At 34.0% G+C, this 15373-nt stretch overlaps 2 long non-coding RNA genes across 3 annotated transcripts in view; both read right to left on the minus strand.

Annotated features, from left to right (window-relative positions):
• The window catches only part of LOC138856137 (uncharacterized), a 65789-nt gene extending 54701 nt beyond the window's left edge, over positions 1-11088 (minus strand). Inside the window, exons 1-3 of one of the 2 annotated variants that reach the window (XR_011395190.1) lie at positions 10437-11088; positions 10147-10376; positions 8538-8847 (exon numbers count right to left, since the gene is read on the minus strand). This is a non-coding gene — a long non-coding RNA (uncharacterized lncRNA). Of the gene's footprint in view, positions 1-8537; positions 8848-10146; positions 10377-10436 lie in introns of those variants that run through there. The other variant, XR_011395191.1, reaches the window with a different exon arrangement.
• LOC118680797 (uncharacterized) lies at positions 6989-8306 on the minus strand. Its single transcript, XR_011395189.1, has 3 exons — positions 8174-8306; positions 7991-8114; positions 6989-7860 (listed from the first exon to the last, which is right to left on the minus strand). It is a non-coding gene; the product is annotated as an uncharacterized lncRNA (long non-coding RNA).
• Positions 11089-15373: the final 4285 nt, after the last annotated feature.

The raw sequence follows: 15373 nt of genomic DNA on the forward strand, positions 1-15373 counted from the left end.
TGCCGTTGTTATGGAAACAACTCAAAATTTTTAAAACTTTTGCACGAAGTTTCTAATTTAATGGATTGATATACTTATATTTTGATATCAATCCAAAGATATTATATATCAAAAAATTAATATTCCCGACAAAAGCAAGTCATTTGTTTGCAAAACTATGTTATCAGCTGTTCAAACTTGATCGTCAACTTATCACTCGACTTAAATGAGGAAATTGATATCAAGACGGCTTTCAAGTTCGAAAAGTGAGAGTGTGGTAATGAAAAAGTGTGAGTGTATTGAAACTTTAAAGAAAATTTCTTGATCGCGTAACGTTCGGGCTACGCTAGTTTAAATTAAGACACCTTGGCTTTATACCACTTACTTTTATGTAAGAATCTTTGAATTAAATTATAAACCAAAGGATGAACAATAACGGAAAACAAAAAAACAGTCACGTGAAGCACAATACACATAGATAAAATGATCCGAAACTCCCCCCTTTGCCTTCTGAGAGAGCTCATGAACTTTCAGTGCTGCCAAAGTAAACCACGAGTTCATGAGCTACTGAACAGATGACAACCAAAACATTGACCTACCACTAAGAATCCCGCAGAATTAAAATGCAAAATCAGTGGGAAATTTGTGAGATCAGATTTTTTGGTGACTTTTACATATATATCTTATCTTTATTCAAAGAGTTTTAATATAGTTTTGTTTTTAAGAGAGAGCAGGTATTTTGTCGTAGAGTATTGTTTTGCTTAGCAGTACCAATTGTCAACGTTATACATATTTTGGTTAGAATTCAAAGCAAATGTAATTATGTAAACTTTGACTTCCGAATAAATTATCGAAAGATATTTGTTTATTCAGTATATAAAAACTAATTAATGTAAATGTTAAGCTTATTTAAAACTTGTAAGTGTTTTGAAATTTTAAAATATTTTGTTAAATTTAGTTTTAAAAGTTAATTTTAAAAATCTTTTGTGATTAAAATATACAATTTCATATATTTAGACGTCATTTAAGATATTTAGCTCGTTAAACTTATTTTAATTATGTAAATTTTTCTGTAAAATGGAAACCGAAAAATACCCAAGAAATATATTAAAAAATCTCTAAACATATTTCTTTACTTGATGGCACCACTGTCAAATGTTATAAAAAATTTGGATTTTGACAACGCTCTCTCGAATCAAAGAGTTTCGGATCATTTTATCCACGACAGTACACGTGATAGAAGTGCGTACTTCTTTACTGATTAATTGAGAGTGCGGGAAAGAAAGAGAGTGGGGGAAAGAAAGAGAGAGAAAGAGTTGTATCGTACATATTACAGGGATAATCGAAATAATAATATGGGGAATACAAATTTAATATTTAATTTATTTCTTCAATTTGCACATTATACCTGACTGAAGGTATAGGTATAGTGGATATTATGGCTTTATGGTAACTGACATATGAAACAGTCTACATAGTGTATATTTCTGAGGAATAGAGCATCGATCATTGTTTTTAATTTAGTCGTGGCAATTTTCCGGTCATTATTCATATCTATGCATCTTCCGCAAAATTTACATTGAAGTCACCACCCAGAATCAATGGTATGTGATCATCACCCGGCCAAAAATATCAGCACCGCCATGAATGTTTTTTTTTGGTTAGGAGATACGTAGATCGCTGCAATGACCATTTCTTTTCCATTTAATATTTTACACTTAAATATCTGGTATCGCTAATATCAGTCAAACTCACTGTACGTGCCGTGAAATTTGTTGCACTTGTATGAAAATGTGGAGTATCGCATTCATTAAAAACCGCCTGCATTGGAAAGATTGTTGCAATCATGTTCTGCAAATATATCCGTCATGCTCTATACTCTCGACTTCTCTGTTCAGGTGTTTTTGCTGTGCCTTCTGGATTGGATGATTAATTATGCACAATAAGATATCTCAATATCTAGCCAAGTATGAAGATGAAGCTTCAGTTACAATTTGATATTGTATTTATCCTTTTTTCGCATTCTATATTCTCGACAACGCTCGGCTGGTGTTATTTTTATTTTTATTACTGCCTTATCACTATAATCAATAAATTGTTCGTGAACTGTATTTTCAACGAGATGTGAGGGCAAATATGACTCTGTGTGATGGATGTCAGCGTGCACAATAATTAATAAAATATATATCTTGAGTATGAAAATATTCACGAAACTGCAAACGACTATAGCCCCTTGAAATATTTTTATTTGCAATTACATTAAAATACAAACATTGGCGTTATATGCAATATTTTTTCGTGATCTGTATTCTCGATTACGTTCCGCTCTTGATTTAGCCGTTTTTGGAACACGCATATTTTCTCGATCTTGTAATTTAGACAACAATTGAATTACTCTGCGTATAATAATACAATGGAATACTTACGTAATTATTTGTTTTTCAGACTTTGTGAAAAGTAAAACTATCACTTAACACAAAATAATATAATATAACACAAATTCCGTTTACACTTTTACCGAAATATACACAACAGTGCACGCGGTCAGCTGTATGTACTTATGTGCAGCAGCCTCTTTAAAAGTATGTACATACGTTTAATAACAAAAATTATAGAATACAAGATCGAAGGTTGTCTTTATATAAGTATATATATATTTTTTTTGCAAAATCAAGACGACTGCACAACACGACAGCGAACTCTGTCGGCAAATGTCTTCTTGCAACCTGCTTTTCATGCACTCACCTATGAAATATGAGATCATTTATCGACGATTCGTTCCAAATTTCGTATACGCAATTCCTAACCAATAAGCAAAAAAAGTAGCAGATGTATTCATCAAAAATTTCGTGTCGAGACATGGTGTTCCAATTGAATTACATTCCGACCAATGGAAAAATTTTAAATCAGCCAGGAGATATTCCAGAAACTGGGTATCCGGAAAATCCGTACAATTGCACTACATTCGCAGTACGATGGCATGGTAGAACGATTCAGTTGAACTTTGGAAGAACATTTGCGGAAAGTTGTAGACAAATATCAAAAAGATTGGGATACCCATATATCCTTGTTCCTGATGGGTTATCGGTCTGCTGTACATGAAACAAGGGGGCAGACTCCAGCAAGGGTAATTTTTGGTAATGGTCTTCGACTACCGATTGATTTAATGAAATTAAAATTAACGCCAACGGAGGAAGGAATGCTAAGAAATTCAACCGCATCCTAGAAGAGGAAATGAGGGATATAAATGCTATGGTAAGACAACGCACCAACATTATAAACGATTAAATGAAAGCAAAATACGAGAAAGGCAATAAACTCTAAGGGTTTTGTTGAGTTAGTTTGGGTATTGTTATATAACCCGCAACAAAAGAAAGGGGTGTCTCCCAATTTACAGTGTAGTTGACAAGGACCATACCTGGTAATTAAACGACTCAACGGTGTAGATTATCGCATTCAGACTATTGGAAGAGGTAAGAATAAACTGAAGGTAGTTCGACTGGAATACCTTGCAGCGTTTTGTACTGCAAATATGTCTAATCGGCACGATCAGACTTGGGAGGAGGGCAGTGTGGCGAACATGAATGTCAGAACAAAATAGGATCGACTATCAACTCAACAGCGAAATTCGTAGTTGGCAGAATGTTTGAGTGGCGAATTTTTGCTAACAGTCTACTAAGTAAGAGCTACGGGAGTGTGAAGCAAACACAGTTCTAATTAGAGTGCTGCTTATTAAAGAGCTATAGGCAATAAGTTGTAAACTCGGAAACCGAGTAATAAGCGTTAAGTTGTTTAAATTAGAAACAAAAGATAAGAGTATAGTCATTAAATTGGGACTTTTATTTAACAATTATGTGATCGAACTCAAGAGTGAGTTATTCGTTACAATACCTTCAAATCGCGGTGCCAAAAAAAGTGTAATTGTGCCTAAATTTTCGATAGGGTGGAACCCATACAACGAACCTGTCGCCCCTCAAGGGCAACAGCCATTGCCATCTGTCAATTCTATTGTCATTAAGAATAAATATTTTTGTGTGGGCATTTAATGTCATATAATAATCATTATCGAAATGGCAACGCGTAGGTATATTTGATCTAATAAAGCGAAAGTTTGAGCTCCTCAACGATTTAGAAATTTAATGAGGATGATGAAAACGTAGAAAACACTTTTTCACTTACCCAGTCAATACTTTAATATGTGTATACATATTTATGTGTAGTCGATAACTATTCGCCATCTTTAGCTAACATTTATGTTTTATTCATATACAAAATACAAAACAGAACTGTCAAACCACCAAAATAACTGCTCATTGTTAGTAATGGATGGAAAGATATATATTTAGACAAATAATGCTAAAATACACACGTTCTTATGGGCACAGTTATTTAGAGCAGTTGCCACTGTCGCCAAATTAAAACTATTTCTAATTTGCCTACGACAATGAGCAGCTTTAGGGTTGCCACTAATATGTGAAATGTAAAATTACTCAAGGCTCTAACAAGTTTAACGTTATCTTACAGAAGCATAAAATAGCTCTGACATATCATTTGTACTTACAAATTTTTTGTACAAGCAATTTCACTTTGCATAACCGTATACCAAATCAGCTGATATGACCTATCTTATGAGAGCGCTATGTAAATAAACTGTCACCAGCGCTTCTTCCGTCCCCTTCAACAATCTCGATTATTGGTAGTAATTAAAAGAAGAACTTATTCGAAATATTCTTAAAATAGCTCAAAATCACAGTCGGATGCGCTTATTTATAAAAAGGTAAACTCGTTTTAATGGTTGGTTTTTAGTTTTGAGCTTTTACATTATGAAAAATTATTACTAACAAACTAGATGTGTGAAAAATCGTGTATACAAATAGAACAATGGCAACATTTGTGAAATGGAAACAGAGGAAAAGAACTGATTTCTGCGTTGCTCCTACGGGCATAACATTTGACAAATTTGGTTTAATACGGGCGGTAAGTACGGTAGGGAGGAATGTCGGTGTCTGTTTGTGCTATAACGCTATGGCGCCTGTCATACGTTCAATATTAATTGAGATATTTGGATCGTGATTCATTTTGGTAATTGATGGATAACGAGTGAATACTACACGTACAACAAATATGATAGTCCCGTATTGCGCGGTATATTGCGACGAAAATGGATGATAGAATAAAATCGAACCGACGATAAATTGCCAGAAGCAACTAGACAGCGAGTTCGTAGTTGCCAGAATGTTCGAGACGCAAAGTTTTGTTAAAAATTTACTAAATAAGGGCTACCGGATTGTGCAGCAAACATAGTTCTAATGAGAGTGTTGCCGTGTAAAGAGCAATTAATTTATAGCTTAAAGTTGTAAGCTCGAATAACGAGCAATAAGTGTTAAGTTGTTGGAATTAGAAATATAGATATAGCATTAAATTGGGACTTTAAAATAACAATTCAGTGGTCCAACTCAGGAGTGAGCTACAAGGTAGGCTACTTATCGAGAAATCCGTTACAATTTATTAACGTTAAGCAGTCCCTTATCGATACTGTTCCATGAGAGCTGCAAAACTATCGATAGTCGGATAATTTCGCTAGTTTGATCCTTGAAGTCTACTTACTAGCTTTCAAGTTGATCACACCAACTACTTGTAAAAATAGATTTAAATTGACAGCCGTGACGTATGCTGCAAGCATAATGATAATCAATAATAATTTAAAGATGCCGTTGTTATGGAAACAACTCAAAATTTTTAAAACTTTTGCACGAAGTTTCTAATGTAATGGATTGATATACTTATATTTTGATATCAATCCATGGATATTATATATCAAAAAATAATATTCCCGACAAAAGCAAGTCATTTGTTTGCAAAACTATGTCATCAGCTGTTCAAACTTGATCGTCAACTTATCACTCGACTTAAATGAGGAAATTGATATCAAGACGGCTTTCAAGTTCGAAAAGTGAGAGTGTGGTAATGAAAAAGTGTGAGTGTATTGAAACTTTAAAGAAAATTTCTTGACCGCGTAACGTTCGGGCTACGCTAGTTTAAATTAAGACACCTTGGCTTTATACCATTTACTTTTATGTAAGAGTCTTTCAATTAAGTTTATATATAGATAAAATGATCCGAAACTCCTCTCTTTGCCTTCTGAGAGAGCTCATGAACTTTCAGTGCTGCCAAAGTAAACCACGAGTTCATGAGCTACTGAACAGATGACAACCAAAACATTGAACTACTACTAAGAATCCCGCAGAATTAAAATGCAAAATCAGTGGGAAATTTGTGAGATCAGATTTTTTGGTGACTTTTACATATATATCTTATCTTTATTCAAAGAGTTTTAATATAGTTTTGTTTTTAAGAAAGAGCAGGTATTTTGTCGTAGAGTATTGTTTTGCTTAGCAGTACCAATTGTCAACGTTATACATATTTTGGTTAGAATTCCCAGCAAATGTAATTATGTAAACTTTGACTTCCGAATAAATTGTCGAAAGATATTTGTTAATTCAGTATATAAAAACTAATTAATGTAAATGTTAAGCTTATTTAAAACTTGCAAGTGTTTTGAAATTTTAAAATATTTTGTTAAATTTAGTTTTAAAAGTTAATTTTAAAAATCTTTTGTGATTAAAATATACAATTTCATATATTTAGACGTCATTTAAGATATTTAGCTCGTTAAACTTATTTTAATTATGTAAATTTTTCTGTAAAATGGAAACCGAAAAATACCCAAGAAATATATTAAAAAATCTCTAAACATATTTCTTTACTTGATGGCACCACTGTCAAATGTTATAAAAAATTTGGATTTTGACAACGCTCTCTCGAATCAAAGAGTTTCGGATCATTTTATCCACGACAGTACACGTGATAGAAGTGCGTACTTCTTTACTGATTAATTGAGAGTGGGGGAAAGAAAGAGAGTGGGGGAAAGAAAGAGAGAGAAAGAGTTGTATCGTACATATTACAGGGATAATCGAAATAATAATATGGGGAATACAAATTTAATATTTAATTTATTTCTTCAATTTGCACATTATACCTGACTGAAGGTATAGGTATAGTGGATATTATGGCTTTATGGTAACTGAAATATGAAACAGTCAACATAGTGTATATTTCTGAGGAATAGAGCATCGATCATTGTTTTTAATTTAGTCGTGGCAATTTTCCGGTCATTATTCATATCTAAACCGAATTTTTCACGAAGAAAGTGAAGTAGTGGCAAGGACGCATCCTCCGCAAAATTTACATTGAAGTCACCACCCAGAATCAATGGTATGTGATCATCACCCCGGCCAAAAATATCAGCACCGCCATGAATGTTTTTTTTGGTTAGGAGATACGTAGATCGCTGCAATGACCATTTCTTTTCCATTTAATATTTTACACTTAAATATTATATCTGGTATCGCTAACATCAGTCAAACTCACTGTACGTGCCGTGAAATTTGTTGCACTTGTATGAAAATGTGGAGTATCGCATTCATTATAAACCGCCTGCTTTGGATTGATTGTTGCAATCACGTTATGCAAATATTGTCGTCATGCTATATACTCTCGATTTCTTTGTTCAGGTGTTTTTGCTGTGCTTTCTGGATTGGATGATTAATTATGCACAATAAGATACCTCAATATCTACCCAAGTATGAAGAAGAAGCTTCAGTTAAAATTATCGTATCGTAAATATATCGTACTTTAGCCTTCTTTCGCATTCTATATTCCCGACAACGGTCGGCTGGTGTTATTGGTATTTTGGTTTGTGTTTTTATTGCTGCATTATCACTATAATCAATAAATTGTTCGGGTACTGTATTTTCAACGAGATGTTAGGGCAAATACGACTCTTGGTGATGGATGTCAGCTTGAACAATAATTAATGAACTATATAAAGATATGATAATGATAATGAATAAAAAAATGTTAATACTTGAGTATGAAAATATTCACGAAACTAAAACCGACTATTGCCCCTTGAAATATTTTTATTTGCGATTACATTCATAATACATACATTGCGTAGGATGCAATCCTTTTTTCGTGCTCTGTATTCTCGATTACGCTCCGCTCCTAATTTAGCCGTTTTCTAAACACGCATATTTTCCCGATCTTGTAGTTTAGACAACAATTAAATTACTCTGCATATAAAAATATAATAGAATAAATATTACAACTCGAATTCCATTTACACTCTTACCGAAATATGCACAATCGTGCACGCGGTCAGCTGTATGTGCTTATGTGCTGCAGCCTCTTTAAAAGTATGTACATACGTTCAATGACAAAAATGATAGAATAAAAGATTACGAAAAAATTGTGATTGCGAAGGTTATATTTACATAAGTATAAAACATATTGATTTTTAAAAATCAAGACGACTGAACATTTTGAATATGGCAGTGACATATCAAGCAGCTGATGTACACATCTTCGGTGTAGCCGTACTAAAACCTTTCACCTCATTGAAATTTAAATATTTTGTTAGAAGTGGAATTTTTTGTACAAAAAAAGTAATAGTTTTATTAATTTGTTTTAAATTATAAATTTATATATAAGTGCTATTTTATGTTTCTGTTGGTAAAATAACGTTGGACTTGTTAGAGCTTTAAATTAATTAACATTTCACATATTAGTGTTAACACTACAGTTGTCCATTGTCGTCGGCAAAATTAGGAATAGCTTTAATTTAGTGACAGGGACTACTGCAAGACTGCTGCCGTGAAGTCATGTTGTTGTTTAAATAACTCTGCCCAAAAGAACGTGTATATTGTAATATTTGACAGAAGCAGCCTGTCGCCTGTCATCGTCTATGGGTTCAGCGTTTGAGATCCGAACGAATCCGAAGTGATGTATGTATGTGTCAATGTGCAGCTAGAAGATAGCGAAATGAACCGATCAAACATATGGATTGCTACAATTTCTTTATGGCTTCCCAAACAGAGACGTAGCTGCTTACAGCAACCAGTAAAAAGGGTCGTGACACGGCCTTGAAAAATATGCTCTAATGCGGCCAAAGAAGTATTCACTTAAAAAAATAATGAAGTTAACATTTTTCATGTTACCATATAAGCTGCTCTGAGAGTTGTCGACGTTTTTTTAAACATTCACTAATGAAAAATGAGATCATTCGACGATTCGTTCCAAATTTTGCCAACGTAGCTAATAGCCTCCATGAAGTCACGGAAAATAACAGAGATTTTGAGTGGAATAAATGCTCTTCAATCTCCGGATCAGCGTTTATTTTGGATAGTAGGAGGGGTGTTATCACAAGTCATTGATGGGTGTGGGATAGTAGTTGCGTATTATAGCCGGAAAATGATAAAGCCAGAAAGAAATTATTGAGTAACTCAGGAACCCAGAAGGAGAGTTGGTAAATGGCCAGAGGTATACGCAATTCCTAACCAAGAAGCAGAAACAGTAGCGGATGTATTCATCAAAAATTGGGTATCGAGATATGGTGTTCAAATTGAATTACATTCTGACCAATGGAAAAATTTTAAATCAGCTCTAATCCAGAAGATGTTCCAGAAACTGGGTATCCGGTAAATCCGTACAATTGCATTAAATTCGCAGTCCGATGGCATGTTAGAACGATTCAATCGAACTTTGGAAGAACATATGCGGAAAGTTGTGGATAAGTATCAAAAAGATTGGGATACCCATATATCCTTGTTCCTGATGGCTTATCGGTCTGCTGTACATGAAACAAGGGGGCAGACTCCAGTAAGGTTAATTTTTGGTAATAATCTTGATTGATTCAAAATTTTAAATTAACGATAAAATGAAAGCAAAATACGACAAAGGCAATAAACTGTGAGGGTTTTGTTGAACGAGTTTTGGTATTGTATATAACCCGCAACAAAAGGAAGAGGTGTCTCCCAAATTACAGTGTAGTTGACAAGGATCATACCAGGTTATTAAACGACTCAACGGTGTAGATTATCGTAACTAAGAGCTACCGGATTGTGAAGCAAACACAGTTCTAATTAGAGTGCTGCTTATTAAATTATATTATTAAACTATAAGCAATAAGTTGTAAACTCGAATAACGAGTAATAAGCGTTAGGTTGTTTAAATTAGAAACAAGAGATAAATGTATAGTAATTAAATTGGGACTTTTATTTAACAATTATGTGATCGAACTCAAGAGTGAGTTATTCGTTACAATACCTTCAGATCGCGATGCCAAAGAAATCGTAATCGTGCCTAAATTTTCGATAGGGTGGAGCCCAGAAAACGAACCTGTCGCCCTTCACGGGCAGCAGCCATTGTCATCTGTCGATTCTATTGTCATTAAGAATGGAAATATTTTTTTGCGGGCATTTAATGTCATGTAATAATCATTATCGAAATGGCATCGTGTAGGTATGTTCGATCTGATGTAGCGAAAGTTTGAGCTCCTGAACGATTTAGAAATTTAATGAGGATGATGAAAACGTAGAAAGCACTTTTTCACTTACCCAGTCAATAACTTAATATGTGTATACATATTTGTGTGTAGTCAATAACTATTCGCCATCTTTAGCTAACATTTATGTGTTATTCATATACAAATTACAAAACAGAACTGTCGAACCACCAAAATAACTGCTCATTGTTAGCAATGGATGGATAGATATATATTTATACATATATTGCTAAACATTAATTTATGAGACACAATACGGCGGCAGACGACAGGACAGGATCTGTAAAATATTAAAGTACACACGTTCTTATGGGCACAGTTATTTAGAGCAGTTATCACACAAATTTTTTGCACAACCAATTTCACTTTGCACAATTTTTTATGTTTCATTGAAGTTAAAGATAATATGGCGCTACCGTCTACAAAATATTCATGAAGCTGGCTTCAAGACGGCTTTTGCAGGCAAGAAAATTGCCCTGTCGCTAGGTCGTGCTGTGCAGTCGTCTATGTGTTTAAGGCTTAACAATGCGCAGTCTCCTTCGGCAATATTGTTAGGAATACAGATGTTTAGAAATTTTTAATTGCGTGTCGAGATGCTCGGCATCGTCGCCGCATCGTAATGGCACAAGCAGTCACCGACACATAACCGTAGACCGAATCAGCTGATACGTCCTATCTTATGAGAGCGCAATGTAAATAAACAGTGACCACCGCTTCTTCCGTCCCCTTCAACAATCTCGATTATTTGTAGTAATTAAAAAAAGAACTTATTCGAAATATTCTTAAAATAGCTCAAAATCACAGTCGGATACGCTTATAAATAAAAAAGTAAACTCTTTTTAATGGTTGGTTTTTAGTTTTGAGCTTTTCCATTATGAAAAATTCTAACTAAAAAACTATGTTTATATGACTATAAACTCCCCTTCCAACTACACCGCTTCATCAGGGTAAATAATGTCACACCCTAATACAACACACCACACCTTGGAACACAACTCGCACTCACAACATACATGACCACACTGCACACGATGTCACCACAGAAGTTACCACCATACACGATGACACCCCACACAATCAACAAAAAGAGGGATTGGATCATCAATTCAACACATTCGAAGTAATAGCGATCCTGCGCGCATACCATACTTTTCGCAAACACAAACTCGTTTCGCGAACGTAGTTTTGGATCTTCACCGCGTCCAGTTTTCGGCACGAACATTTGTAGCGTCAATTTAATATTTTAATATATTAATAAATAATTTAAAGTTTGTACTCATTACTCGGACATTTTTCTTTACGATGGTTTGTGTAAGTGTCTGATTTATTCAAACTAGATGTGTGAAAAATCGTGTATACAAATAGAACAATGGCAACATTTGTGAAATGGAAACAGAGGAGAAGAACTGATTTCTGCGTTGCTCCTACGGGCATAACTTTTGAAAAATTTGGTTTAATGCGGGCGGTAAGGACGGTAGGGAGGAATGTCGGTGACTGTTTGTGCTATAACGCTATGGCGCCTGTCATACGTTCAATATTAATTGTGATATTTGGATCGTGATTCATTTTGGTAATTGATGGATGGAGTGAATACTACACGTACAACAAAAATCATAGTCCCGTATTGTGCGGTATATTGCGACGAAAATGGATGATAGAATAAAATCGAACCGACGATAAATTGCCAGAAGCAACTAGACAGCGAGTTCGTAGTTGCCAGAATGTTCCAGACGCAAAGTTTTGTTAAAAATTTACTAAATAAGGGCTACCGGATTGTGCAGCAAACATAGTTCTAATAAGAGTTTTGCCGTGTAAAGAGCAATTAATTTATAGCTTAAAGTTGTAAGCTCGAATAACGAGCAATAAGTGTTAAGTTGTTGGAATTAGAAATATAGATATAGCATTAAATTGGGACTTTAAAATAACAATTCAGTGGTCCAACTCAGGAGTGAGCTACAAGGTAGGCTACTTGTCGAGAAATCCGTTACAATTTATTAACGTTAAGCAGCCCCTTATCGATACTGTTCCATGAGAGCTGCAAAACTATCGATAGTCGGATAATTTCGATAGTTTGATCCTTGAAGTCTACTTACTAGCTTTCAAGTTGATCACACCAACTACTTGTAAAAATAGATATAAATTGACAGCCGTGACGTATGATGCAAGCATAATGATAATCAATAATAATTTAAAGATGCCGTTCTTATGGAAACAACTAAAAATTTTTAAAACTTTTGCACGAAGTTTCTAATGTAATGGATTGAAATACTTATATTTTGATATCAATCCATAGATATATCAAAAAATAAATATTCCCGACAAAAGCAAGTCATTTGTTTGCAAAACTATGTCATCAGCTGTTCAAACTTGATCGTCAACTTATCACTCGACTTAAATGAGGAAATTGATATCAAGACGGCTTTCAAGTTCGAAAAGTGAGAGTGTGGTAATGAAAAAGTGTGAGTGTATTGCAACTTTAAAGAAAATTTCTTGACCGCGTAACGTTTGGGCTACGCTAGTTTAAATTAAGACACCTTGGCTTTATACCACTTACTTTTATGTAAGAATCTTTGAATTAAATTATAAACCAAAGGATGAACAATAACGGAGAACAAAAAAACAGTCACGTGAAGCACAATACACATAGATAAAATGATCCGAAACTCCTCTCTTTGCCTTCTGAGAGAGCTCATGAACTTTCAGTGCTGCCAAAGTAAACCACGAGTTCATGAGCTACTGAACAGATGACAACCAAAACATTGAACTACCACTAAGAATCCCGCAGAATTAAAATGCAAAATCAGTGGGAAATTTGTGAGATCAGATTTTTTGGTGACTTTTACATATATATCTTATCTTTATTCAAAGAGTTTTAATATAGTTTTGTTTTTAAGAAAGAGCAGGTATTTTGTCGCAGAGTATTGTTTTGCTTAGCAGTACCAATTGTCAACGTTATACATATTTTGGTTAGAATTCCCAGCAAATGTAATTATGTAAACTTTGACTTCCGAATAAATTATCGAAAGATATTTGTTTATTCAGTATATAAAAACTATTTAATGTAAATGTTAAGCTTATTTAAAACTTGTAAGTGTTTTGAAATTTTAAAATATTTTGTTAAATTTAGTTTTAAAAGTTAATTTTAAAAATCTTTTGTGATTAAAATATACACGTTCATATATTTAGCCGTGATTTAAGATATTTAGCTCGTTAAACTTATTTGAATTATGTAAGTTTTTCTGTAAAATGAAAACCGAAAAATACCCAAGAAATATATTAAAAAATCTCTAAACATATTTCTTTACTTGATGGCACCACTGTCAAATGTTATAAAAAATGTGGATTTTGACAGCGCTCTCTCGAAGCAAAGAGTTTCGGATCATTTTATCCATGACAGTACACGTGATAGAAGTGCGTACTTCTTTACTGATTAATTGAGAGTGGGGGAAAGAAAGAGAGAGAAAGAGTTGTATCGTACATATTACAGGGATAATCGAAATAATAATATGGGGAATACAAATTTAATATTTAATTTATTTCTTCAATATGCACATTATACCTGACTGAAGGTATAGGTATAGTGGATATTATGGCTTTATGGTAACTGAAATATGAAACAGTCAACATAGTGTATATTTCTGAGGAATAGAGCATCGATCATTGTTTTTAATTTAGTCGTGGCAATTTTCCGGTCATTATTCATATCTAAACCGAATTTTTCACGAAGAAAGTGAAGTAGTGGCAAGGGCGCATCCTCCGCAAAATTTACATTGAAGTCACCACCCAGAATCAATGGTATGTGATCATCACCCCGGCCAAAAATATCAGCACCGCCATGAATGTTTTTTTTGGTTAGGAGATACGTAGATCGCTGCAATGACCATTTCTTTTCCATTTAATATTTTACACTTAAATATTATATCTGGTATCGCTAACATCAGTCAAACTCACTGTACGTGCCGTGAAATTTGTTGCACTTGTATGAAAATGTGGAGTATCGCATTCATTATAAACCGCCTGCTTTGGATTGATTGTTGCAATCACGTTCTGCAAATATTTTCGTCATGCTATATACTCTCGATTTCTCTGTTCAGGTGTTTTTGCTGTGCTTTCTGGATTGGATGATTAATTATGCACAATAAGATACCTCAATATCTACCCAAGTATGAAGAAGAAGCTTCAGTTAAAATTATCGTATCGTAAATATATCGTACTTTAGCCTTCTTTCGCATTCTATATTCCCGACAACGGTCGGCTGGTGTTATTGGTATTTTGGTTTGTGTTTTTATTGCTGCATTATCACTATAATCAATAAATTGTTCGTGTACTGTATTTTCAACGAGATGTTAGGGCAAACACGACTCTTGGTGGTGGATGTCAGCTTGAACAATAATTAATGAACTATATAAAGATATGATAATGATAATGAATAAAAAAATTTTAATACTTGAGTATGAAAATATTCACGAAACTAAAACCGACTATTGCCCCTTGAAATATTTTTATTTGCGATTACATTCATAATACATACATTACGTAGGATGCAATCCTTTTTTCGTGCTCTGTATTCTCGATTACGCTCCGCTCCTAATTTAGCCGTTTTCTAAACACGCATATTTTCCCGATCTTGTAGTTTAGACAACAATTAAATTACTCTGCATATAAAAATATAATAGAATAAATATTACAACTCGAATTCCATTTACACTCTTACCGAAATATGCACAATCGTGCACGCGGTCAGCTGTATGTGCTTATGTGCTGCAGCCTCTTTAAAAGTATGTACATACGTTCAATGACAAAAATGATAGAATAAAAGATTACGAAAAAATTGTGATTGCGAGGGTTATATTTACATAGGTATAAAACATATTGATTTTGAAAAATCAAGACGACTGGCCATTTTGGATACGGCAGTGACATATCAAGCAGCTGATGTACACATCTTCGGTGTAGCCGTACTAAAACCTTTCACCTCATTGAAATTTA

This window comes from Bactrocera oleae, chromosome 3, assembly GCF_042242935.1.
Source record: "Bactrocera oleae isolate idBacOlea1 chromosome 3, idBacOlea1, whole genome shotgun sequence".
Taxonomy (NCBI): domain Eukaryota; kingdom Metazoa; phylum Arthropoda; class Insecta; order Diptera; family Tephritidae; genus Bactrocera; species Bactrocera oleae.